We start from the raw sequence: 27,768 nt of genomic DNA, 5'->3' as shown, positions 1-27,768 counted from the left end.
CTTTCTATATATAGGAGTCTAAGGAGTCACAATATAATCCAGCCGACCTAACAATAATAATATAAAGCCACAAAAATAATAATAGAGGGATTCTATGGGGCACAGAAATAACAATATGGGGGTAATAGGGGCACAACAATATAAATAAGGGGTATAACTACAATAGTAATGGGGTAATCACTAGTATTATAGGGACCCAACATGCCCCTCTCCTTCAAAAAAGTGTTGTCCTCAACGCTTGAGTAGTTCTGGATACTTCTGCATAAAATTCTCATCCTCCCATGTGGAATCTTCAGCGGATAAGTTCTTCCACTTGATAAGATACTCTGAAATTGATCGATTTCGTAGCTGTCGAGTTCTTGTTTCTGTGACTGCTTCCGGTTCCAATATAATTTTTCCTTCCTCGTCAAGTTCTGGCAATATTGTTTGAACTGGGAGCTTGTCGCCTATAACCTTCTTTAAACATGAAACATGGAAAACTGGGTGCAATCGAGAAGCTGCAGGAAGCTCCAATTTGTATGCCATAGTACCAATCTTTTCCAACACCTTGTACGGACCATAATACTTTGGTGATAATTTATTATCCTTCTTAGCTTGCTTTAGGGACATTTGCTTATATGGTTGTAGCCGTAGGAATACCCAATCACCTACATCAAAACTTCTTTCACTGCGATGTTGATCTGCCTGTTGTTTCATTCTATTTTGTGCCAACACGAGGTTATCCTTTAAGAGTTGGAGGACTTGTTGTTGATGTTCGATGTGATGTTCCACTGCCTGAACCTTAGAATTTTCTCTTAAATATGATGTGATGGATGGTGGTTGATACCCATAAAGTGCCATAAATGGGGTCATTTTTGTTGCTGTATGGAAGGAAGTGTTATACCACCATTCAGCCAGAGGCAACCATTTGACCCATTGTGTCTGTTTATCAGATACAAAGCAACGAAGATATCCTTCCAAACATTTGTTTACTATCTCAGTTTGCCCATCAGATTGAGGATGATAAGATGAGCTATGAGCTAACTGAGTACCAAGACAAGAAAATAATTCTGTCCAAAAATTTCCAGTGAAAATGGGATCTCTGTCACTTACAATAATCTTTGGGTTTCCATGTAGCTTTTGAACTGTTTCCATAAATGCAGTAGAAACTGTACTGGCTTTAAATGGATGTGATAATGCACAAAAGTGTGCATACTTGGTAAGTCTGTCAACTACCACCATGATGACACTCTTTCCCTCAGACTTGGGTAAACCTGTGATAAAATCCATTGAAACCTCCTCCCAACGTTGGCTTGGAATGGATAAAGGTTGTAATAGACCCGGTGTCTTAATTGTTTCAACTTTATTTTGTTGGCAAACCAAACATTCCGCCACAAACTTTTGAATATCTGATTTAAGGCCATCCCAAAAAAATTCCTTCTTAACCCTGTGGTAAGTTTTTAAAAATCCTGAGTGCCCTCCTAAGGGAGAAGTGTGCAATTCCATAAGAATCTTTTGTTTTAGCTGGGAATTCTTACAGAGGTATAAGCGATCTTTGTACCATAACGAATCATTTTTCCAGCTAAATGTATCAGAAGTACTGGAATCTTGTTGTAGCTTTCGAATAAGTGCCCACACTTCTTCGTCATTCTTCCATTCCTCCTTTGCTTCGTTTATCCAATCTGGTTGGATAATAGAAATGGCACACAACAATGCTTCCACATCCTCATCCTTTCTTGAGAGTGCATCTGCCACCACATTTTGCTTCCCTTTTTTGTAGATGATTTCAAAGTCATAACCCAACATCTTTGTGACCCACTTTTGTTGCTCTTCAGAGGATAATCTTTGTTCTAAAAAGTATTTAAGGCTATCATGATCCGTTTTTACCTTGAAGTGTCTTCCCATTAGGTAGGGTCGCCATTTCTTAAGTGCATGGAGTATTGCCAACATTTCCTTCTCATAAATAGCTTTGCTTAAAAACTTTCCCTTGATTGGACGACTTTCAAAAGCAATGGGTCTTTCATCTTGCATTAGAACAACACCAATTCCATTTCCTGAAGCATCACATTCCACAATAAAGGTTTTTGTGAAGTCCGGTGTAGCTAAGACCGGTGCTTGGCACATTGCCTCTTTAAGATGTTCAAAGGCCTTTGTTGCTTCCGGAGTCCATGAAAATGAATCTTTCTTCAATAATGTTGTTAGAGGTGCTGCTATTCTCCCATAATTCTTAACAAACTTGCGATAATACCCTGTCAACCCAAGAAATCCTCGCAGATGCTTTATGGATGTGGGGATTTTCCATTCCTTAATGGCTTTAATTTTGCTAGGGTCTACCTTAACTCCTTCATGAGATACAATATGACCCAAATATTCCACCTCCTGGACTCCAAAGAAACATTTGGATCTTTTTGCATATAATTGTTTCTCCTCCAATAGTTGTAGCACCTTGTCAACATGTTCAACATGATCCTTCCAAGACTTGCTGTAGATTAGTATATCATCAAAAAATACTAACACAAATTTTCTAAGGAATGGTTTGAAAATTGAATTCATCAAACCTTGAAATGTTGAAGGTGCATTGGTAAGGCCAAAAGGCATGACCAAAAATTCATAATGACCCTCATGAGTTCTAAATGCCGTTTTCGGAATGTCTTCAATCTTCATTCTGATTTGATGATATCCCGAACGAAGATCCAACTTGGTGAAGTAAATTGATCCATGCAATTCATCCAGTAATTCATCAATGACAGGAATGGGGAACTTATCTTTAATAGTGAGCTTGTTGAGCTCCCTATAATCTGGACACATGCGCCATGATCCATCCTTCTTGTGCACCAATACTACTGGAGCTGAGAAAGAACTTTGACTCGGTTGAATTATACCAGCCTCTAGCATTTCTGCAACCATACGTTCAATTTCACTTTTTTGGACATAGGGATATCTGTACGGCCTGATGTTTGGAGGAACACTTCCTGGAATCAGATGAATAGCATGATCATGATCACGCATAGGTGGGAGACCTTTGGGAGTCTCAAATACCTTGGAATGATTGTCCAGGACTTTTTGGAGATCTGGAGAAATAGATGATTCCAATGTGGAAACATCTAGCGAACATAATTGTGCAATTACACCTCTTTGCTCCTTTTTTAGAAGCTTTGTCATGCCATTAGAGCTGATTATCTTTCCTGGTTTCCCTGCAATACCCCTTAATTCAACTTCCTTTCCTTCCACAGAAAATTTCATGAAAAGTTCTTGAAAATTAAAAGCTATTGTACCCAAGGATTGTAGCCATTGGACTCCTAGTACAACATCAGCACCTCCCATTGGAATGGAAAGCATTGGGCTAGTCAATACATATTCTCCCATGGATAGCTTGATATTATGGCACTTTCCAGAACAATTTATTGTTCCTCCATTTGCAATCATCACTTGACACTCTGGTGCTGGATATAGGAAGCAATTCAATTCTTTTGCTACCCTACAATGAATAAAATTGTGGGTGCTTCCTGAATCAATCAACACTATTACCTTTTTCTTCTTGATTTGTCCTTCTATCTTGATGGTTTGAGGAGTGGTAATTCCCGCCAATGCATTACAAGATATGGTCGGATTTATTTGTTCTTCATCTAGGCTTTGTTCCTGGAATATATCCTCTTCTTTTGACCTTTCTTGCTCCTTTTCTTCTTCCTCTTCACAATCTATGTAGAATAATTTCTTCTCAGCACACTTATGACCTTTTGTGTATTTGCTATCACAATTGTAACAAAGCCCTTTTGCTCTTTTTTCTTCCAATTGTTGTGGTGTCAACCTTGTAGGTTGTGGAAGACTATGGGCAACAACACTTCCGTCTTTATAGTTGTGAATGGTATGCTTCCTAGTTGCCATAATTTTGCTTTCCATTTTTCTTGCTAACCTGAATGCCTTCTCTAATGAATCAGGTTCCCAAAGGCACACATCATGTTGGATATTATCCTTTAAAGACCCTATGAACACATCAATCCTATGCTCCTCTGGAATATCTTTTACCCTTATGTTCAATTTTTGGAACTCCTCAATGTGCTCCATTATTGAACCCTTTTGTTTGAGACTTATCAATTGGCTAAAAAAAGTGTTGCTTTTTGTATCCTCATAATGTGCTATCAATTCTTCCGTAAAAATTGCCCAAGTGATAAATTGTTTACGAGAACAAAGCCATTGATACCATACAAACTGATTTGGTTCCAAATATAAAGTTGCCATACGTACCTTTTGTGTGTTTTGCACATTATTGAGATCGAAGAATTGCTCCATCTGTAATATCCATGTGGCGGGATCCTTGCCATCAAACTTCCTCATATCGATTTTTGGAACATGGTGAGTCTTCGATCCAACATTAGAGTCTATGGAATCATGATTAACATTTCTTTTGTTCTCATCATGAGTTTCCTTTAGTACTCTTTCACCATTAGTGACCATTTCTTGTAGCAACTTATCCATCTTATCATCCATGCCATCAATTTTAGCGTCCATGCCATTCACCTTAGCTTCCATGCCATCCATCTTAGCTTCTACACCTTTCTTTAAACCGTCCATCTTAGCTTCTACATCTTTCCTTAAACCATCCATTTTAGATTCTGTTGCTTTTTGTGCAAGTGACACTTGTTGCACTTGTTCTTGTAATTTTGATATATCATATAGCATTTCTTCTTCTTCTTCATGAGTCATGCTAGAGCTTTCAGGTTCCTTACTAGGTGTTTGCATTTTCTTTCCTCGGGGCATCAGTTACCGATAATAATGCTCTACTATGCCCTTTGAATTCCTTCAAAATAAATTTTCAAACCAAGCTTAAGCAAAAATTAAAGAAAATCTACACACCTTTTTTCACTTTGTAGGAGCTCGATATTGCCTCTGATGTATCTCTGTACTTTCTGATTATCTAGTTCTGAATTTGTGACCTGTAGTAGCCCTCTGTGTCCTCTTTCCAATGCCACAAGTCTGACCCAAATTGGATTCTCCAAGGAAGAGTTATGCGAAATCTCCCACAGTGACTTGATTATAGACTAGTTCAGTAGAGCGAACTTGTACGACGTGCCACGTGTCACTGTTTCAACCTTTGACTCTGAAAAATATATAAAAGAAAACTACAGTCCGTCCTCTTTCTGTAACTTCTTACGAAATTTCAATCCGATGCTCAGAAAGAAAGTTATGACGATTTTCCCCAGGTCACCTGTTTTGAGTGTAATTCAGGAGTCTGCAAAAAGACCAACTTCCTCAGATCATATCTCCGAAAATATCGTGCAAAAAACTCTGAAATTCGGACCCAAGGTTCAATGCCATTTCTTCTCAAATGGGTTTTTTTTGTGACTTTTGAAACATCACATAAAAAAAGTTATAGCGAAAATTCCACGATGACCTGTTTGGAGCAGCGAAACCCTAGAATCCAAAGCTCTGATACCAAATGTTATGAAACCAGCTCAAGAAAAGATAGAAAAGAAAGATCAACGCCTTAGAATTCAGCCTCTTCGAGGGGGAAACCTCCTTTACATTACATAAATGAACAATTCTTGCATGATACAAATGAGAAAACCTCCTTTCTATATATAGGAGTCTAAGGAGTCACAATATAATCCAGCCGAACTAACAATAATAATATAAAGCCACAAAAATAATAATAGAGGGATTCTATGGGGCACAGAAATAACAATATGTGGGTAATAGGGGCACAACAATATAAATAAGGGGTATAACTACAATAGTAATGGGGTAATCACTAGTATTATAGGGACCCAACACATCTTCTTTTCTAATGATCAGGACATCAAGAAAGGGAATTTTACCATTTTCTTCAAGCTCCATAGTAAACTTGATCTCCGAAGATATAGAGTTAAGATGATTGAAGAACTTCTCCAGTTCAGCCCTGCCATGGGTCCATTTTAAGTTAGTGTCATCAACAAATCTTTTCCACCAAGTTGGTTTCAAAGGGTATGAGTCAAGGGCTTTCTTCTCAAAGTATTCCATGTATAAGTTGGCGACAATAGGTGAAAGCGGGGAACCCATGGCGACTCCTGATATTTGTTCATAATACTGGTCTTGAAAGCTGAAGAAGGTGGATCGTAAGCAAATTTCTGCAAGTTCTACTGTTTCAGGATCGGTGGCTATCTTTATAACATGAACAACTTCATCTAGAGGAATCTTTGTAAACAAAGAAACCACGTCAAAACTCACAAGAATATCATCTTTATCTACCTTCTCATTCTTAATAAGTTTTACAAAATCATTGGAGTCTTTTATAAAAGAGTCAGTGTTACCAACTAAAGGTCTCAGAATCTTAGCCACATACTTCGCTAATTCATAGGTAGGAGAGCCAATGGTGTTGACTATTGGTCTAAGAGGAACCCCCTCCTTATGGATTTTTGGTAATCCATAGATTCGAGGTATAAGCTCACAGGATGGGATCAACCTCTTCGTCATTTTATCCTTAAGGTTTGTTCTCATGATGGGTTTCTTAACCTGTTTCATAACCCTGGGAATGGGATTGCAGTTGATTCTTCTATAACTCCCACAATTTAAATGTTCATTCATCTTATGAATGTAATCATATTTGTTTAACACAATTGTTGCCCCTCTTCTTAAGCACCCATTTGCTACCGATGGGTTTCCTTCCAACCGACAACTCCGCCAGATCCTAAGCCTCATTTTTGTGCAAAGATGCCATTTCATCAACCATGGCCTCTTTCAGAGTTTGCCATCCTATGAATCTACTGCTTCCTTCACAGTTCTGTGATCATCATCAGTAATAGATAAATAAAAATTTGAACAAAAAAGAGATGGACTATACCTTTTTGGCTGCCTTCTTTCTCAAAATGATCTGCTCAAAGCCGGAGTTTGTGGCTCTTCACATTTTGATTCCTCTTCTACTATAGAGCCTAATTTTGCCTCCTTTATCTCAAACTCTATCTTCTCAGGTTCCTTTGGTAGGAATTCATGTTTAATAACATCTTTCATCTCTCTAAACACCACATCTCGACTGTACACAACCTTCCCTTTTTCTGGGTTCCAAAGCTTATAACCTTTTAAACCATCCTTATATCCAATAAAGATGCAATTTTTAGATTTACTATCCAAATTTTTTCTTTTGTCCTTTGGAACATGTACATATGCATCACATCAAAATACCATCATATGTGAAAGAGAGGGTTTCTTATCAGTCCTACCCCTTATGGAGTCTTATCCTCTAACACTGATGAAGGTGATATGTTGACCAGGTAACATGCAATCTCCATCACCTCTCCCCAAAATTCCTATCCTAACCCGACACCACTGAGCATGCTTCTTTCCCTTTCCATCAACGTCGTGTTCATTCTTTCCGCAACTCCATTTTGCTCAGTTTTGTATGGAGTAGTCTTCTGCTATGCTATACCACACTTCTTACAAAACTCTTCAAATTCCTTCTTGCAAAACTCTCGATTGTTATCTGTCCTCAACACTGTTATCTTCTTCTCTATCTGGTTTTCCACCAGAGCCTTAAATTATTTAAACCTATCGAAGACTTCAGATTTCTTCTTGAGGAAGTACATCCATGTATTCCTTGAGAAGTCATCTATAAATGATACATAATACGCATACTTACCCACTGATGGAACTGACATAGGTCCAACACATCACTGTGCACAACCTCTAATATCTCTTTCACCCTCTTACCACTAGAGGGGAAACTCACCCGATTCTTCTTCCCATATACACAATTTTCATAGAAATCAAAATCCAAAGAGAAATTATACATACCTTCTACCATACCATTACGATGAAGTATTTGAAGGCCCTTCTCTCTAATATGTCCAAGCCTTTGATTCCATAGCATGGTCTTTTCTCTAGAGACCACTAGATTTTCTGCTCCACTTTTAAGAACCATAGAACTATTGCATCCATATTTAACAGTGCTACCTTGAAGCTTGTACAAAGTTCCAATCTGAACTCCCCGCATCAATACCAGTGCTCCCTGAACCATATTGCAGGTATCTTTCTCAAACACTGTTTCTACACCCGCATATCCAACTTGCTTATAGAAATCCGATTTCTGCCCAACGCAGGAATATGCAGAACGCTTGGAAGTGTTCAAATCCTTCCACATTGTGACTTCAACTTGAATTTTCCACGAACAATGATTCTAGCCTTCATATCATCCCCTAAAAAGACATCACCACCATAATATTTCTCGTACTCGCAGAACCACTCTCTATAAGGAGTGAAGTGAAAGGATGCACCTCAGTCAATTAACCATGCCTCATGACCTACATGTGCACTTGAAGAAAAAGCCAAGCACACATCCCCACCTTCATCAGAGGTGGTTTTCACCTTTGCAAAAGGAGCATCATCAGATCCCTTTCCTTTCTGAGGAGTTTTAGATTTACAGTACATTTTGTAGTGCCCTTCCTTTCCGCATTTCCATCACATCTTTACAAGTTTTCCTGGAGATTTAGATCTCCCACTCGAGGAATTATTTTTGTTTCTTTTCTGGGACCGTCCTTGTAAAGGTAAGGCATCACCATTTCGTCCCTCCATATTTTTCCATCTCATATCCTCTGACATTAACGATGAGTCTATTTCATCAAACTGCAAGGCAATTGAATTGCTACCTATTGCAACAACTAAACTATCCCACGAATCTGGTAGAGAACACAACAAACTGATGCACTTATCTTCCTATAAAATTTTAATATCAACAAATAATAACTAGCTTATGAAAATATTAAATGTGTTCATATGCTCTGTCACCGACTCTCCATCTTTCATCCTTAGGTTATATAGCTTTTTCTGTAGGAACAATTTATTCACCAGAGACTTAGATTGGTACAAAGTCCCTAACTTGTCCCACAAATACTTCGTCAAAGCTTCCCCTGATACATTCAACAATACTGAATTTGAGACACACAATCGTATTGTGCTCTTTACCTTCCAATCTAACTTCGCCCAGTCTTTAACTCACATTTTTGTTGGTTTAATACCTGGATCTACCACGATCCACTGATCTTTATCCACCAATAGATCCTCCATATTGAGTTTCCACAAATCAAAACTACGACCATTAAATTTCTCGATCTCTATCTTTCCACTGCTCGCCATCTTCTTTCACTACAAGCATCGATCCTGCAGATCTCCCACTAAACAGGGTATACCATAGCCCCAAGCAAAAACTCCTCAACAATAAAGGCGTCCCCTTGAAGCCAAAACAACTTTGATACCAAATGTAGGTTTGAACCTTGTGCAAAAATTACCTTCATACGAATTCTAAAAAACAGAAAATAAACAATGGCGAGAGCATAAATCATAAAACGTATATACACAAATATTTTCCCCTAGATCCCAAAACTGGGACTACCAGATTGATTTTTCATTATATTCCTTTCAATGTTATAATACATATATATACATGTCGAAGCATCCATAAACCCCAATCCATTAACCCTGGATTAGAACATAGTTGTAGTTCCCTTGACTAGATCTACAAAATATCATGGACAGAAAAACATCATGCCCAAAACCATGTGCAAAATCCATGTGCAAAATAATAGGTAGGTCCGCCCACCTAATATAGGGTCCAAAAAAATTTCTCGGCCCACTGCCCCAGACCCTGTACATGGGGGATACTGCCTCCTTATATACCCGTTGGTAGCACTTGGTGCGAGTTACATAGGGTGCTTCTTCCCCCCGTGCATGGGGTATTCATAGAAAGAATATAACACAACCCAATCAGAACAACCTATCTTTAGAGCCAAACAATTAGAACTTATATATTCTTAGTCTAGGATTATTAAGAATATTTTTACTGATGCTCCTCGATCCAAGATTGATTTAGCCAAACTGAAGTTAGGTCCTAGTGCAGATGGGATCATTGGATCGATTGATAATAGCATGACTAACCTGCTAAGTCAATTGCAATAGTTGTCTTTACAAACTTCTTCTTCAATTCAGGCATCACCGTGAGTGTCTATGCCTTCTCAACCTTAAGTTATTAATGTTTTCTATTCTTCTAATTCTAAAGGAAATCAACAATTTGATGGGAAGAAAAAGGGACGAGGTAAGAATAAAGATAATGATGGGAAGGGTAATGCGAACAAACCCAATAATAATACTGGGGAGGGTAAAAAGGAGTCCAAAAATAAAGTTAGGTTTCCTTGAAAATTGTGTAACAGAGACCATTTAACTCATCTTTTTCCTAAGATTCAGGATGCTTAACGCTTGTTAGTGCAATAGGGTTCTTGTAGTTGCCAGGCAGTGTTGGGTGCAGGAATTGCACTTGAGAAAAATCCTCAACACTTAATTATCAACTCGTCAGTTTTGTAAAATTAGAGACGAAGCACAGGAAATGCTAGAAGTGGTACAAACTTTTCCTATTCCTAATCCTACTTCTTAAAGGAAATGCTTGCATAATCAGACAAAAAACAATATTAAAGTCAATTGACACCAAGGAAACTCTAGTGCTGGAATGTAAAAGAAAAATTTGCAAGTAAATCAAGTAAAGGATTTTTCACACAACTAAAACAATCTTAAATGCTGGAATGAAATGCTATGTTCATCTTCAGATAGATAGCTAACAATCTGACAAGTGGGACCTTGTAGAGATCTGTTTTCCCCTTGATCTTCCATCTACACAAACAACATGTTCTTTCACTGTTGCAATCTGCTTGCACTAATGCAGGTATAGTGTTTCTATGTAAAAGTATATTTTACCTCTCTTACTGAAGATTTATGTCTTTGTGAAGATGGTCTAAGATTTAGGGATTAGAGCACTATGTTTCTATGATAAGAGACCTTCTCTTGCATCGAGGCAGAGTTTCCTTCACCAAGTTTCTAATTAATTTCGAAAAGACTGAAAGATGTGTTGAAAAAGAATTGCAACTGCAAATGAAATCTTAAAATAAATTGTGTTGGGTCCCTATAATACTAGTAATTACCCCATTACTATTGTAGTTGCATCCCTTATTAATATTGTTGTTCAACTATTATCCCCATATTGTTATTACTGTGCCCCATAGAATCCCTCTATTGTTATTTTGTGGATTTACATTATTATTGTTAGGTCGGATGGGTTATATTGTGACTCTTTAGACTCCTATATATAGAAAGGAGGTTTTTTCATTTGAATCATCCAAGAATTGTTCATTTATGCAATGTAAAGGAGGTTTCCCCCCCGAAGAGGCTGAATTCTAAGGCGTTGATCTATCTTTTCTATCTTTTCTTGAGTTGATTTCATAACATTTGGTATCAGAGCTTTGGATTCTAGGGTTTCGCTGCTCCAAACAGGTCATCGTGGAATTTTTGCTATAAATTTTTTTCTGCGATGTTTCAGAAGTTGAAAAAAAACCCCATTTGAGAAGAAATCGTGCTGAACTTTGGGTCCGAATTTCAAAGCTTTTCGCGCTATATTTGTGGAGATATGATCTGAGGAAGTTGGTTTTTTTGCAGACTCCTGAATTACATTCCAAACAGGTGACCTGGGGAAAATAGTCATAACTTTCTCTCTGAGGATCAGATTGAAATTTCGTAAGAAGGTAAAGAAAGAGGACAAAATCCAGTTTCTTGTATGCATTTTGTAGATCCAAAGGTCGAAACAGTGACTCGTGGCACATCGTACAAGTTCGCTCTACTGAACTAGTCTATAATCAAGTCACTGTGGGAGATTTCGCATAACTCTTCCTTGGAGAATCCAAATTGGGTTAGACTCGTGGAATTGGAAAGAGGACATAGAGGGCTACTGTAGGTCACAAATTTATAACTAGATGATTGGAAAGTACAGAGATACATCAAAGGCAATATTGAGCTCCTACAAAGTGAAAAAAGGTGTGTAGATTTTCTTAAATTTTTGCTTAAGCTTGGTTTGAAAATTTATTTTGAAGGAATTCAAAGGGCATAGTAGAGCATTATTATCGGTAACTGATGCCCTGAGGAAAGAAAATGCAAACACCTAGTAAGGAACCTGAAAGCTCTAGCATGACTCATGAAGAAGAGGAAGAAATGCTACATGATATATCAAAATTACAAGAACAAGTGCAACAAATGTCACTGTCACAAAAGCTAATAGAAGATAAGATAAATGGCGTGGAAGGTAAGATGAATGGCGTGGAAGCTAAAATGAATGGCATGGAAGCTAAGATGGACAACTTGAAGATAGATTTGAACACAAATTTGAAGACAAGCATGGCAGATTTGAAGACAGATTTGACAAATTTTCTACAAGAAATACTTACTAATGGTGAAAAGGTAGTAAAGGAAACTCATGATGCGAACAAAAGAAATGTTAATCATGATTTCTTAGACTCTAATGTGGGATCAAAAACCCACCATATTCCAAAAATCGATATGAGGAAGTTTGATGGCAAGGATCCCGCAACATGGATATTACAAATGGAGCAATTTTTCGATCTCAATAATGTGCAAAACACACAAAAGGTACGTATGGAAACTTTATATTTGGAACCAAATCAGTTTGTATGGTATCAATGGCTTTTCTCTCATAAACAATTTATCACTTGGGCAATTTTTACGGAAGAATTGATAGCACATTATGAGGATACAAAAAGCAACACTTTTTTTAGCCAATTGATAAGTCTCAAACAAAAGGGTTCAATAATGGAGCACATTGAGGAGTTCCAAAAATTGAACATAAGGGTAAAAGATATTCCAGAGGAGCATAGGATTGATGTGTTCATAGGGTCTTTAAAGGATAATATCCAACATGATGTTCGCCTTTGGGAACCTGATTCATTAGAGAAGGCATTCAGGTTAGCAAGAAAAATGGAAAGCAAAATTATGGCAACCAGGAAGCATACCACTCACAACTATAAAGATGGAAGTGTGTTGCTCCTAGTCTTCCACAACCTATAAGGTTGACACCACAACAATTGGAAGAAAAAAGAGCAAAAGGGCTTTGTTACAGTTGTGATAGCAAATACACTAAAGGTCATAAGTGTGCTGAGAAGAAATTATTCTACATAGATTGTGAAGAGGAAGAAGAAAAGGAGCAAGAAAGGTCAAAAGAAGAGGATATACTCCAGGAACGAGGAAGAAGAAAAGGAGCAAGAAAGGTCAAAAGAAGAGGATATACTCCAGGAACAAAGCCTAGATAAAGAAGAAATGAATCCGACCATATCTTGTAATGCATTGGCGGGAATTACCACTCCTCAAACCATCAAGATAGAAGGACAAATCAAGAAGAAAAAGGTAATAGTGTTGATTGATTCAGGAAGTACCCACAATTTTATTCATTGTAAGGTAGCAAAAGAATTGAATTGCTTCTTATATCCAGCACCAGAGTGTCAAGTGATGGTTGCAAATGGAGGAACAATAAATTGCTCTGGAAAGTGCCATAATATCAAGCTATCCATGGGAGAATATGTATTGACTAGCCCAATGCTTTCCATTCCAATGGGAGGTGCTGATGTTGTACTAGGAGTCCAATGGCTACAATCCTTGGGTACAATAGCTTTTAATTTTCAAGAACTTTTCATGAAATTTTCCATGGAAGGAAAGGAAGTTGAATTAAGGGGTATTGCAGGGAAACCGGGAAAGATAATCAGCTCTAATGGTATGACAAAGCTTCTAAAAAAGGAACAAAGGGGTGTAATTGCACAATTATGTTCGCTAGATGTTTCCACATTGGAATCATCTATTTCTCCAGATCTCCAAAAAGTCTTGGACAATCATTCCAAGGTATTTGAGACTCCCAAAGGTCTCCCACCTATTCGTGATCATGATCATGCTATTCATCTGATTCCAGGAAGTGTTCCTCCAAACATCAGGCCGTACAGATATCCCTATGCCCAAAAGAGTGAAATTGAACGTATGGTTGCAGAAATGCTAGAGGCTGGTATAATTCAACCGAGTCAAAGTTCTTTCTCTGCTCCAGTAGTATTGGTGCACAAGAAGGATGGATCATGGCGCATGTGTCCAGATTATAGGGAGCTCAACAAGCTCACTATTAAAGATAAGTTTCCCATTCCTGTCATTGATGAATTACTGGATGAATTGCATGGATCAATTTACTTCACCAAGTTGGATCTTCGTTCAGGATATCATCAAATCAGAATGAAGACTGAAGACATTCCGAAAACAACATTTAGAACTCATGAGGGTCATTATGAATTTTTGGTCATGCCTTTTGGCCTTACCAATGCACCTTCAACATTTCAAGGTTTGATGAATTCCATTTTCAAACCATTCCTTAGAAAATTTGTGTTAGTATTTTTTGATGATATACTAATCTACAGCAAGTCTTGGAAGGATCATGTTGAACATGTTGACAGGGTGCTACAACTATTGGAGGAGAAACAATTATATGCAAAAAGATCCAAATGTTTCTTTGGAGTACAAGAGGTGGAATATCTGGGTCATATTGTATCTCATGAAGGAGTTAAGGTAGACCCTAGCAAAATTAAAGCCATTAAGGAATGGAAAATCCCCACATCCATAAAGCATCTGCGAGGATTTCTCGGGTTGACAGGGTATTATCGCAAGTTTGTTAAGAATTATGGGAGAATAGCAGCACCTCTAACAACATTATTGAAGAAAGATGCATTTTCATGGACTCCAGAAGCAACAAAGGCCTTCGAACATCTTAAAGAGGCAATGTGCCAAGCACCGGTCTTAGCTACACCGGACTTCACAAAAACCTTTATTGTGGAATGTGATGCTTCAGGAAATGGAATTGGTGCTGTTTTAATGCAAGATGAAAGACCCATTGCTTTTGAAAGTCGTCCAATCAAGGGAAAGTTTTTACACAAAGCTATTTATGAGAAGGAAATGTTGGCAATACTCCATGCACTTAAGAAATGGCGACCCTACCTAATGGGAAGACACTTCAAGGTAAAAACGGATCATGATAGCCTTAAATACTTTTTAGAACAAAGATTATCCTCTGAAGAGCAACAAAAGTGGGTCACAAAGATGTTGGGTTATGACTTTGAAATCATCTACAAAAAAGGGAAGCAAAATGTGGTGGCAGATGCACTCTCAAGAAAGGATGAGGATGTGGAAGCATTTGTTGTGCGCCATTTCTATTATCCAACAAGATTGGATAAACGAAGCAAGGGAGGAATGGAAGAATGACAAAGAAGTGTGGGCACTTATTCGAAAGTTACAACAAGATTCCAGTACGTCTGATACATTTAGCTGGCAAAATGATTCTTTATGGTACAAAGATCGCTTATACCTCTGTAAGAATTCCCAACTAAAACAAAAGATTCTTATGGAATTGCACACTTCTCCCTTAGGAGGGCACTCAGGATTTTTAAAAACTTACCACAGGGTTAAGAAGGAATTTTTTGGGGATGGCCTTAAATCGGATATTCAAAAGTTGTGGCAGAATGTTTGGTTTGCCAACAAAATAAAGTTGAAACAATTAAGACACCAGGTCTATTACAACCTTTATCCATTCCAAGCCAACGTTGGGAGGAGGTTTCAATGGATTTTATCATAGGTTTACCTAGTTCTGAGGGAAAGAGTGTCATCATGGTGGTAGTTGACAGACTTACCAAGTATGCACACTTTTGTGCATTATCACATCCATTTAAAGCCAGTACAGTTTCTACTGCATTTATGGAAACAATTCAAAAGCTACATGGAAACCCAAAGATTATTGTAAGTGACAGAGATCCCATTTTCACTGGAAATTTTTGGACAGAATTATTTTCTTGTCTTGGTACTCAGTTAGCTCATAGCTCATCTTATCATCCTCAATCTGATGGGCAAACTGAGATAGTAAACAAATGTTTGGAAGGATATCTTCGTTGCTTTGTATCTGATAAACAGACACAATGGGTCAAATGGTTGCCTCTGGCTGAATGGTGGTATAACACTTCCTTCCATACAACAACAAAAATGACCCCATTTATGGCACTTTATGGATATCAGCCACCATCCATCACATCATATTTAAGAGAAAATTCTAAGGTTCAAGCAGTGGAACATCACATCGAACATCAACAACAAGTCCTCCAACTCTTAAAGGATAACCTCGTGTTGGCACAGAATAGAATGAAACAACAGGCAGATCAACATCGCAGAGAAAGAAGTTTTGATGTAGGTGATTGGGTATTCCTACGGCTACAACCATATAAGTAAATGTCCCTCAAGCAAGCTAAGAAGGATAATAAATTATCACCAAAGTATTATGGTTCGTACAAAGTGTTGCAAAAGATTGGTACTATGGCATACAAATTGGAGCTTCCTACAGCTTCTCGATTGCACCTAGTTTTCCATGTTTCATGTTTAAAGAAGGTTATAGGCGACAAGCTCCCAGTTCAAACAATATTGCCAGAACTTGACGAGGAAGGAAAAATTATATTGGAACCGGAAGCAGTCACAGAAACAAGAACTCGAGAGCTACGAAATCGATCAATTTCAAAGTATCTTATGAAGTGGAAGAACTTATCCGCTGAAGATTCCACATGGGAGGATGAGAATTTTATATAGAGGCATCCAGAACTACCCAAGTGTTGAGGACAACACTTTTTTTGAAGGAGAGGGGCATGTTGGGTCCCTATAGTACTAGTAATTACCCCATTACTATTGTAGTTGCATCCCTTATTAATATTGTTGTGCCCCTATTATCCCCATATTGTTATTACTGTGTCCCATAGAATCCATCTATTGTTATTTTTGTGGCTTTATATTATTATTTTTAGATCGGTTGGGTTATATTGTGACTCTTTAGACTCCTATTTATAGAAAGGAGGTTTTTTCATTTGAATCATCCAAGAATTGTTCATTTATGTAATGTAAAGGAGGTTGCCCCCTCGAAGAGGCTGAATTTTAAGGCGTTGATCTATCCTTTCTATCTTTTCTTGAGTTGGTTTCATAACAAATTGTCTATGGCAAGGAATGCTTTAATTAATTAAATCTTGCAGAGGAAGTAAACTTCATGAAATGAAAGCAACTCAAGGTAATCAAAGCAGGAGTCTAAGTGATCTGCACATGTCAATTAACTTTGGCAATCCACTCAAATAGTTTATGTTCCTTAGTCATAAAAAAACATAAAATGCAAGTATAACATGTCTGTGATAAATTCATGCAATTGTTCTCAGGTCCTTTAGAAATATGCCTTTAATGCTAAAGGCAATTACTGAAGTTAACAATTCATTTGCTTGCAAAATAACTGGAAATAATATGTAGGAAAGAAATTCAATGTTTGCTATAAAATAAATAACTGAACCAAAGTGCAGGTAACCGCATGCACTGGTGCAGGAAAAGGCTTCTTGCACGATCCAAACAAAAGTGAATTGAGACAAGGATTGCGAGTAAAGGAATGCGAGAAAGGAATTTCATAAAAGAAATAAACTCAGCTAACTCCCAAGCCACAGATCCGTTTCACACTTTAACTACAAAATAGATTCAAATCAGAATTTCAGAAATAAATATCAAAACTGCTCACACCACACAACTGCAAAAAGAAATATTCACATTGTCTTTTTGTATACCGGAAGCACAAGGGGTAAACGAGTTGGGTTGGTTGGGCCCTAGCCAACCAAATTATTTCCCATTTAAGAAACGAAAAGGTTCAGCACTCACATACGCATTAAAGATAATTTAAACACAGTGTATGAAAATCATGGTAGAATCCTTGTATTACTTGGTCAACAAATGTACATACTAGTGTAATTCCAGCCCAGAGCCAAAGGGCGATACCAATTAGATAGAAACTAAAATTAAAGTCAAAGCATCGGTAGCTAGTTCTACCTACGATCTATATTTTAACATCCTTTCGGCCTTAGCCGTATTCCACTAATTACAAACGTTTTCTTATTCAGGCCTTTCGACCGAACATACTAACAATTGAAATTACAAAATCGACCAACAATTATAATGGAATGTGTATCTCGCTTGGCTGTAGACCATCTTTGGAAAACATCCTTGATTGTGCACCACCGATATCATTCTTTAGTTCATTAGCAATTAAACTTGGAGTCAAGGATCAAACCCATCCACGTGGAAAGATTTAGCTCATGGAAATCTCGGACAGTCCTTGTGGCGGTGCAAGAGTCTGCCCACACTAATCATACTCAGTCATAATTAATACTAAGTTCATCAATTACTTCTAGGAAATTAACATAAGTTACAAGAGGTACTTAATAGGCATGAAATCCATATAAAAATTATTAATAAAGCACTTTAATAAATCTTAATGTAAAATACGAAGCATGTGCAACAATAGGTAGTTATCTTGGACTAGTGCATGAAATGTTGAGATAAAACAAAGGATAATGTTTATAGAAATGGAGTAAAAATAGGGAAATTTGTGACACCAACAGGTACTTCTAAGTAACCCTCTCCCCCAAGGGTAGCAAATGTTTTCTAGTGCAAATGCTAGTACTGGAAACCCCACAAGGGCCAACCAAGAAGGGGAAAATCCATCAAATGTTTATATGATGAGTTCTCATGTTGATGTTTCTACAAGATCACATGGTTATGGTGAACCGGAATCCTATAAGGCTAAGGCTGCTCCCGATGTTCTAGAGCCACTCCATATTGAGAGGCCTGCAGTTGAGTCTATACCTCAGATACTGAAAGGCTTTGCAAAATATTCGACAATTAACCCTAATGCCAAGGCTACCTGGAACTACTCCATTATTGAAGATTTGGCTCAAAGTCCTTGTGCGATGTCTCCATTAGAGTTACTCTAGTTGTGTCCACCACAACGGAGTGCGTTTCTCACTTTGATCGGAGCTATAGATCCAAAAAATTCTCTTATTGTTACATTTGACATGTCAAATATTAAGAAGAGAATACCTCATCACATGGCTTTCCAAATTAAATATGCAAATCGAAAGATCAAAATCTTCCGAACTGTAGTTGATGAGGGAGCTTCCACATCTGCCATGTTTATTGCATGTTGGAAAGCTATTTAATATCCTCAAGTTGTTCCTTCACCTACTCCCTTGACTGCATTTGATGGCCATACTCATAGGCCGCATGGAATTATTCCATCCTTTCCGATCTTTGTTGGGGCAAGGTGGTCAATGTCGAGGTGGAAATAGTTGATACAAATTTGGATTATAATCTTCTATTATGACTAAATTGGATTTATGAAATGGATTCCATTGTATCATCATTATTTCACATCCTATGCTTTCCCAATGAAAGGATAATTTTTTTAGTTGATCAAATGGAGTATTCTCCGAAAGAATCCAATGCACCCTCTGATTCATCCATTCCCTTGGTGAATAATCCCAAGTAACCCGTTGAGAATTTTGGAGTCAAAAAGTATTCCTCATTGATGGGTACTTTTGATCTTCCTTCTCCTATTTCTCGAATAAATTCCATTTCATCATCCAAGGCCTATTACACAATATTTTTTCACACCTCCCACACTTCCTTGTGACATGCCCCGAAGTGCTCAAAACATGACCATCATGTAGTGTACTTATTCAGATATACAACTCAGATCCTCCCTAAAACAATTATTAGAAAATGCCTTGAGCTTCCACTGAAGGAAATGGCTCTAAAACCCTAATTTTAGAATCATCGCTCTTATGATAATGAAAACCGTGATCGTCATTATTTGCACTATACTAGCTCCGCGATGCAATCGCTCGTTTTGCTTAAGTACCCACGATGATCCCTAAAAGGATATTTTCCCAAAGAGGATGAGAAGCTTCGTGATCTAGAGGCTTCCAGAGCAACGCGATGGAGGTTGTTCGATGTGGATGAGGTTGAGTTCTCTCAACTTGGCCTTTTTGTCTTATCCCTATGAGCTACCTCCTTGAGATGAGGGCCTACTCCTATCTTTGGAGAGACCCTAGCTCCCTTTCCCTGCCTATATATTCATCTTTTCCCATTCCCAAATGGTTGGTGTTTGGCTATTTGAACCCTTATGCTAAGATTGTTCGTACATGCTACTCATTTGGCTTGGAGAAGGAGTGCTTGGAGAGCTTGAGCTTGGACTTGGACATTCATTCAAGGAGAGTCTATTGGCATCAAGGCTTGGTTGTATGATTCCTCCTTTATTCTATTAAAATACAACTATTGGTTCCTTTTCCATAAATGTGTATGTTTATGTATCATTTATCTTAACGCTCCTTGATCTATTAAGTAGGTTACTTTTGATTATGTTATTTGTATTTGCATGCCTTGTTGTGTCTTGATCTCTTGTGCAGGTGTTTAAATGTTGTGAGAAACAGGAACGAGCCCGTGATGCAAGTGATTCAAGGTCTTCAACAAAGGAAGACATGATAGCATCAGAATGAGGTAGGCCATATTCTTCGTCTCTTATTTCAATTGTAACTTAGGAAAGTGTCTAGTAGATTGTCACATAGGTTGCTAGTCCCACTCATTGGGATACATGGATCGTCTTTGTCCGCAGAGAGGACTTCTTAGAAAACAAATTGGCGACTATACTGGGTAACCTATAACCCTTTCCATCCAATCCTTCACCCTAATTTTGTGATGAGCTTGACAAACCGTCAATTTTCTAGTTTGTTTGCTTCTCTATAACTATTTTCACTCGTTGGTGATTTCTTGAGTACACTCAGTTTTGTTTGGTCTTGAAGGTTTTTTATTTTCCCCTCATTCTTCTCACCCATCACGGTTTTGGCCTTCACAGTTGCGATGTCATTGCTGATTTGTTAATTAAAGTTGTGATTATTACTCTTTCATCACCCTTTTTCCTATAATAGGCACAATGATCCCAGAGCATAAGAGAAATTAGGGTTTTTCTTATTGTTCTTAGTATATTTTCCCTCTGTTAGTGATTTTCCATTGTGTCTAAGGTTTGTTTGTCCTGATTATCATGCTTGGTTGAATGTGATTGTCTCCTAATTTGGTTTATGTATGTTTGAAGCTTGTTTTCTTTCTAGGGTTTCTAGGTCACCCTCCACTGCTTGATTGGTCTACTTCTTAGAGATTGATTCCTTGTATTCAAGAGTCTTCTACATCAAGACATCTTTTACAAGTTGCTTTTGGTTCTTTGGTGTGAAATTGTTTTCATTAGTGTCGAATCATATTGATGCTTTGAAGATCATTTTACTTCCATTGTCAAGCATAGATCACAAATTGTTTTCTTTGGTTGAACTGAAAGAACGTTCTTGCTATCATTCTTATGTTTCGGAAAGTGAAAGTGTTTTTCATTTAAGTATTTTTGAGATATTTCTTGCATTCAAAATCATAAAGTGAAAGAGATTTTCATGTTCAGTGAGTTGTTTTCATTTCCCTTTACTTTTTGCATTCATTTGCATTGATTGAATCAAAGTGAAAGGAAAATCATTATTGCATCTTAGTGAAAGGAAAGAGATTTTCATTTCTATAGGATTGCATGTTGGCATTGCATTTGTTAGTAGAATGAAAGATTAGATTTCATTTTTACATATTGCATTGGAAAGAATTGTGTTGATGCATTTTGAATTGTTTGATGCATTGCTTGGTTGTTTCTCTTCCTTTGTTAGCTTAGCCTTCATCGAATGAAAAGGTTTCATTTTCATCATTTAGTTGCATTCTAGGAACAGGTGACATCGTTGAGCCATCAAAATTGAAACTTAATTCAATATTAACTTAAAATTTACCTCAATTAACCTAAGGAGCATTTGTCACTTAACGCAAATATCTAGAGGTCTAGGCTAGAGACGTGTTTCGACATCTTTAAACATAACAATTGTCATTAACCGCCTGCAGTGTATCTTGGGGGTGAAATACCATACCAATATGGAAGTATATAGAAGTTTCTCCAGTAATTATGGGTATATCGGAGGCACTTTAGTATGAAAAGTATATAGGGACACTCTCATCGAATGGTTCTGCATTAGATAATGCTAATACAGACTTGTGCTCCTCGTACCGTCACGTATATATTGGGAGACCCCGTTAGGTTTCTATCCTTTAGCCACAGGTAACTGAGTCAACTGCCTTGTAAACGTGATATATTGAACACGACATTCGGGGAGATTGGTCATCATATGTTAAGTCCTTGGTTTCGGCTAAGGTGTATATTGCATTTCATAGATACTTGGAAAAACCCTTTTCCTAGATTACCCGTTTCTGATTTATTTTTCTTAAAGTTCTAAAATCAATTAATTGACCACAAAAAACATCCTTCTTGTGGAAATAATCCTTAGTATATCTTAGGTTGATACCAATGGCGACATTACTCGAGTCTAGCAGTCAAGGAGATCCCTCTGACAAGAATCCTATTACTTTTCCTTCTTTCAAAAATACTGGTGCTACCTATATGGAAACGTTGTCCCTTCCTAGATTGACCATTGGTCTGCAAGTTTGGTTATTTTTTACCTCGGTGATTCTGACTGTCCAAACTGCTTTTCAACTAAGTTCTCCTCCACCTGAACAACATAAACCTCATGTTGATCCTAAAGTTGACCCCTCGCCTTCTTCGACTATTTCTTCACCCTATTCTTCCTCTTCACCCGGTGAAAGTTTGGATTCTTGTAACTAGGAAGCTACGAAGAAGAAGAAGAGGACGAAGAAGAAGAAGAAAAATAAGCAATAGGGAAACCAAAAAATTATTGTTACAGATGCAACTGATGTAAGAAAATCTTCCAACCAGCCCCAAAAAGTAAAATTCCCTTGCATTTTATGTAAGGGTGACCACCTTATTTGAAATTTTCCTGGTATTGCCAAGGTCTTAGAAGTGTGGCCCAAAGGTTCACATTGACCTTTATCATTAGCCTCTGGAGATCATGCTGGTGATAAACCCTCAACTAGTAATAGTAAATCACATGGGAGAAAGGGAAAATTGAAATTTCCCTATAAGTTGTGTGAAGGTAATCATCCCATTCACCTTTTTTCTCTTACGGATGAAGCTTCCAAAGATTTGGAAAACATTACAACTTCTCAACCTCGTCTTCTGGCTGGGTATTGAAAGCTTTCCCATGATCCTTCACTAGTTGATCTAGTGATTGATCAAAAGTCACCTTTGGTCAACCCCACTCTCTCTGACAGTGAGTCTTGTGTGTTCATTCTCGACCAACCATTGGTTGAGAAAATGGTAGACTTGGATCCAGCATCAGTTAGTCGTGCCTTTTCGATAGAGAGTGAATGTCATATTGCTAAGGTTCTTATGGTTTCTTCAGTTTCAAATGAATTGGAGTGAAATCCTCCCATTCCTGAGGTGCATGAGATTAGTTCTCCTGTTCCCATAGCATAAGAGGGAAGCTCTCATGTTCCTGCGACACCCCCTTCAAGTAGTTTAGTCACTTCTTTTGATTGGAGTCGATTGGTAGGATACTGTCTTCCGTCTTATGTGCCTTTCTAGATTACAGTACATTATTACCATATTTCCATACCTAGCACATTCATAGACGAGGGTGCATCTATTAGCATCATGTCCTCAAATTCTTGGCAAGCTTTTTGTTCTCTTCAGCTTGTCCCCGTCACCCAGAATTTGTTAGCTTTTAACAAAGGTACCAATCAACCATTAGGGATGCTTCCTAAGTTGCCTATTACTTTGGGAGGAAAGACTATCTATATAAATGTGATGTTTGTCCAAGGCCCACTGGATTTTAATATACTCCTTGGCCGTGACTATGTTTACATCATGGGAGCTCTTGTATCTTCTCTCTTTCGAGTGATGTGTTTCTTGCATGAAGGAAGGATTGTGATCATTGATCATCTTACATTCATTGATCCTCAATCAACTCCCACTCAACCATCATCCCTAGATGATTCAGACGTGAAACCAGTATCATCCCTGCCATAGGTCAATTACGTGGCCACCTATTCCATGCCCACATCTACTGATGATCTAGTAGGTGATGTAGTACGCCATGGACTAGGGGCATTGGAGCCTAATTTTTCCAATGGATCCCTATACATGTATCCCTGCTAGAGTTTTGTTCTCCCATATTATGAGAAACTCTCAAAATCCATGGCCTCTTTTGGTCTATGATCAGAGGATATGGAGCAGAGTTCCTTGTCCTATGTCAAGCTCCTTAAAAAATGAAACAAGGGATATGGAGAAAGGTTCCTTGTCTTATGTCAAGCTCGTTAAAAAATGAAACAAGGGTCATGAGGATATTTCTTTTACTATGTCAACCTCGTTTAAAAAATGAAATAGGACCCATGAGAATAGTTCCTTTACTTGTGTCAATCTCGTTTAAAAATTAAACAAATACCCTTTCAATTCAAGTCTTTGATTAGATCTGGTAAAATCCCAGTCGAGTCTTTCACTTGATCTCATAAGTAAACCTTCATTGCATCTACCTGTTAGTAACCAATAGTCTACTTAGGTGAATGAAATGAAGCTTGGGGGGCATGTACCTCCAATTGAGTCATTATGCTGGGGGCATGCAAACTTATCTCGAGCATAGTTTTTCTTTGTTTCAAGCTCGTGAAAAAATGAAACCAAATCCATGCATAGTTTTTCTCATGTTTCAAGCTTGTGAAAAATGAAACCATCCTAAAATATACTCAAGCATAGACTCCCATGTTTCAAGCTTGTGTAAAAATTAAACCATTCTGACTTTACATCTCATGATTGTCATTTTCTATCAGCCTATTTTTTCTAGATGAGCCTTGGTTTGTTCATTCCATTGTCACCATCTCTTTGGCTGATCATATGCTTTCACTTGGTTGCTTTTTGCTTTCCTGAGGAAAATTTGCGATGAGTGGTCTTATTAGCAAGCCTATTTACCATTACATGTTTTGAGAAATTCCATCATGACTGAAACAAGTTGCTATCCTTTTATACCACGTTCCTCCAAGAGGAGTCATCTTTAAGCTCTTTTCTGACTCTCGAAAAATGAAAATATTGCCAAGTACTTGTCTATCTGAACTCATTAAATTAAATTAATTGGCATCATCTCAGTATACATTTACCCATTTTTCGGGTTGAGATTGACTATTTACGAAAAACGAACACCTTAGACAAACATGGTTAGGAGGTTCTCTCAAATATTGTTTTCTACCTTTTCAGGTTCGAGAGACAAATTACGAAAAGGGATCTAATGGATTTTTCTTTTTCATCTCTTTTTTCAAACTCTCTAAATATGAAAAATACATCGAGTTTCTCTTCCATCCAACTCGTAAGAAATTAAACGACGAAAGACTTATCACCATGACGAGCCTGAGTTTCTCCTTCCTAGGACTCGTAAAACTTACTAGGATGGATTCATTTGATGAATGAAATTATACGAAAAACATATGGTATCCTCTTCAAGCTTGTGTAAAAATAAAGTGGTACTCACTAGAAATAGCAGGGAAAATGAAAATGAAACATCCTTTGTATAGACAATACGTCACTCTTGAACATGACACTCTTCTGCTTCTCGTGTCGGGTTTGGGATATCCTCACTCAGTCATTTGTCCTCCCTTGTTTGGCTGATCCATTTTTTTCCTCTCAACTGACTATTCAACTTCATCATCATGACCTTTAGTCCTATGTTGAGTCAAATGCTGCCACACTCTAGGGTCGTGTTGCCAATGTTCAAGAGAAGTCATATCTGCAGTCTTTTACCTATACATGGTCTGACCCTTTGCTATAGTCTTGGATCCTATTCATTTCATTCCAATTTATTCCTCGTTTCGTGTCAATTATGGGGGACTCATCATGGCCCTCCTTCGATGAGTCACTTTCTGTCGACTTTAGCTCATTATCCAGGAAGATGACTTAGAGACTTCCTTTTAGTACCTTAAAGTTTTCATGCCTTAATGGCAAGTTCTTTGCATCCAACAACAGGATTTCATCATTGTCCTTCGATCGAGTGATTCCATGAGTGTTTGACTTCAATTTCATTTTCACATTCACAGATTGCATTGTCGTACCTTGAGAGCCATTGTCATTATCGGTGGTTTCTCTCGTGCCTGTTAACAGTCCACATCATTGGCTAGTAATCAAGTGGTTTTGTAGCATGTTCAACTTCGACACATTCATTCATATGTTATAATTCGTACTTTGATCGGGTTGGGATGGAGTGTAAGACCCTGAGTCTTGTCTGATATGACTTAGGATGTGTGGAGTTATGTATTATTCATGATTATACAGATGTTTATGCTATACGGATGGTTGTGACCATACCGTGGAACTTTACATTTATGGTGATCCTTCTATCTTCGATGGCTGCATCCATACCTTGGATCTTATATTTACATATGATTGTTTTCATTTGGATGGTTGCACCCATATCATGGATCCTTTCATAGTCCTTATTATCCAGATGCCTGAATCCATACTGTGGCTTCATGTTTTGATATCAAATATGCAGATGTATATGCATCCTTGCTTTGTAGGTCTTCTGACAGTGTTTTTTCTTGTCCTTGCAAAAGCTCATAAAGAATTTCAGCCATCACTCCCTATTCTTCCTTCATTCTTTAGGGGGCCTCTGCTACACAGTATTTTGTCACACCTCCCACACTTCTTTGTGACATACCCCGAAGTTCCCAAAAAATGACCATCATGCAGTGTACTCATTCAAATATGCATCTCAGATCCTCCCTAAAACACTGATTGGAAAATGCCTTGAGCTCCCCCTGAGGGAAATGGCTCTAAAACCCTAATTTTAGAATCATCGCTCTTATGATACTGAAAATCGTGATGGTCGCTAGTTGCACTATACTAACCCAACGATGCCATCGCTCTATTACCTATGATGATCCCTAAAAGACAATTTTCTCAAAGAGGATGATAAGCTTCGTGATCTAGAATCTTACAAAGCAACGATATGGAGGTTGTTCGATGTGGATGAGGTCGAGTTCTCTCAACTTGGCCTTTTGGTCTTATCCCTATGAGATACCTCCTTGAGATGAGGGCCTACTCCTATGTTTGGAGAGATCCTAAGTCCCTTTCCCTACCTACATATTGATCTTTTCCCATTCCCAAATGGTTGGTATTTGGCTATTTGCACCCTTATGCTGAGATTGTGCCTACATGCTACTCATTTGGCTTAGAGAAGGAGTTATTGGAGAGCTTGAGCTTGGGCTTGGACATTCATTCAAGGAGAGCCTATTGAAATCAAGACTTGGTTGTATTTTTTCTCCTTTATTCTATTAATATACAACTGCAAGTTCATTTTCTATAAATTTTTATGTTTATGTATCATTTATCTTAATGCTCCTTGATCTGTTAAGTAGGTTACTTTTTATTATGCTATTTGTATTTGCATGCCTTGTTGTGTCTTGATCTCTCGTGGAGGTGTTTAAACGTTGCAAGCAGCAGGACCAAGCCCATGACACAAGTGATTCAAGGTCTTCAACAAAGGAAGATGTGATAGCATCAGAACGAGGTAGGCCATATTCTTCATCTCTTATTTCAATTATAACTTAGGAAAGTGTCTAGTAGATTATCATGTAGGTTGCTAGTCCCACTCATTAGGATAGAGGGATTCTCTTTATCTGCATAGAGGATTGCCTAGACAACAAGGCCCCTTCTCAATGAGGGTGCTTTAGAACTCATTATTTTTTGGATCCTTGGTCCTTACCCTCTTCTACCACCACATTAGAAGTGGGGCAAGTGGGTGGAATGGCATATCCTATATCTGCAGCTGAAATTTCCTATCAATTTATAGCTAAAAGTGTAGATTTTGATCCTATTCCTCTTCCACCGGAGGAGTTGGATGGGGATGTGGCTCTGGCTTGGACCCTTGACTCTACTTATTCTATGGAGTTCCTTGATATTTTTTTACATCTGACGAAGTAATACTAGAAGTAATGTTGAGTATAGAGAAACCATGGGATGATTTGCATCATCGGTCATATTTTCTCCCAGACTTGCATGAAGTAGAATGAATTTTTTCTACTCCTTCATCGACTGGTGATGTTCACACAGTTTTAAACCCTTTGGCTCTAGCACAGGTGTTTGTTGAAAATAACATGTTT

The sequence above is a fragment of the Pinus tabuliformis genome, chromosome J (assembly GCF_031772625.1).
Source record: "Pinus tabuliformis cultivar Carrire ecotype Pingquan chromosome J, CPIR1, whole genome shotgun sequence".
In the NCBI taxonomy this organism is placed as follows: Eukaryota; Viridiplantae; Streptophyta; class Pinopsida; order Pinales; family Pinaceae; genus Pinus; species Pinus tabuliformis.
Note: the sequence above shows the minus strand (reverse complement) of the source record.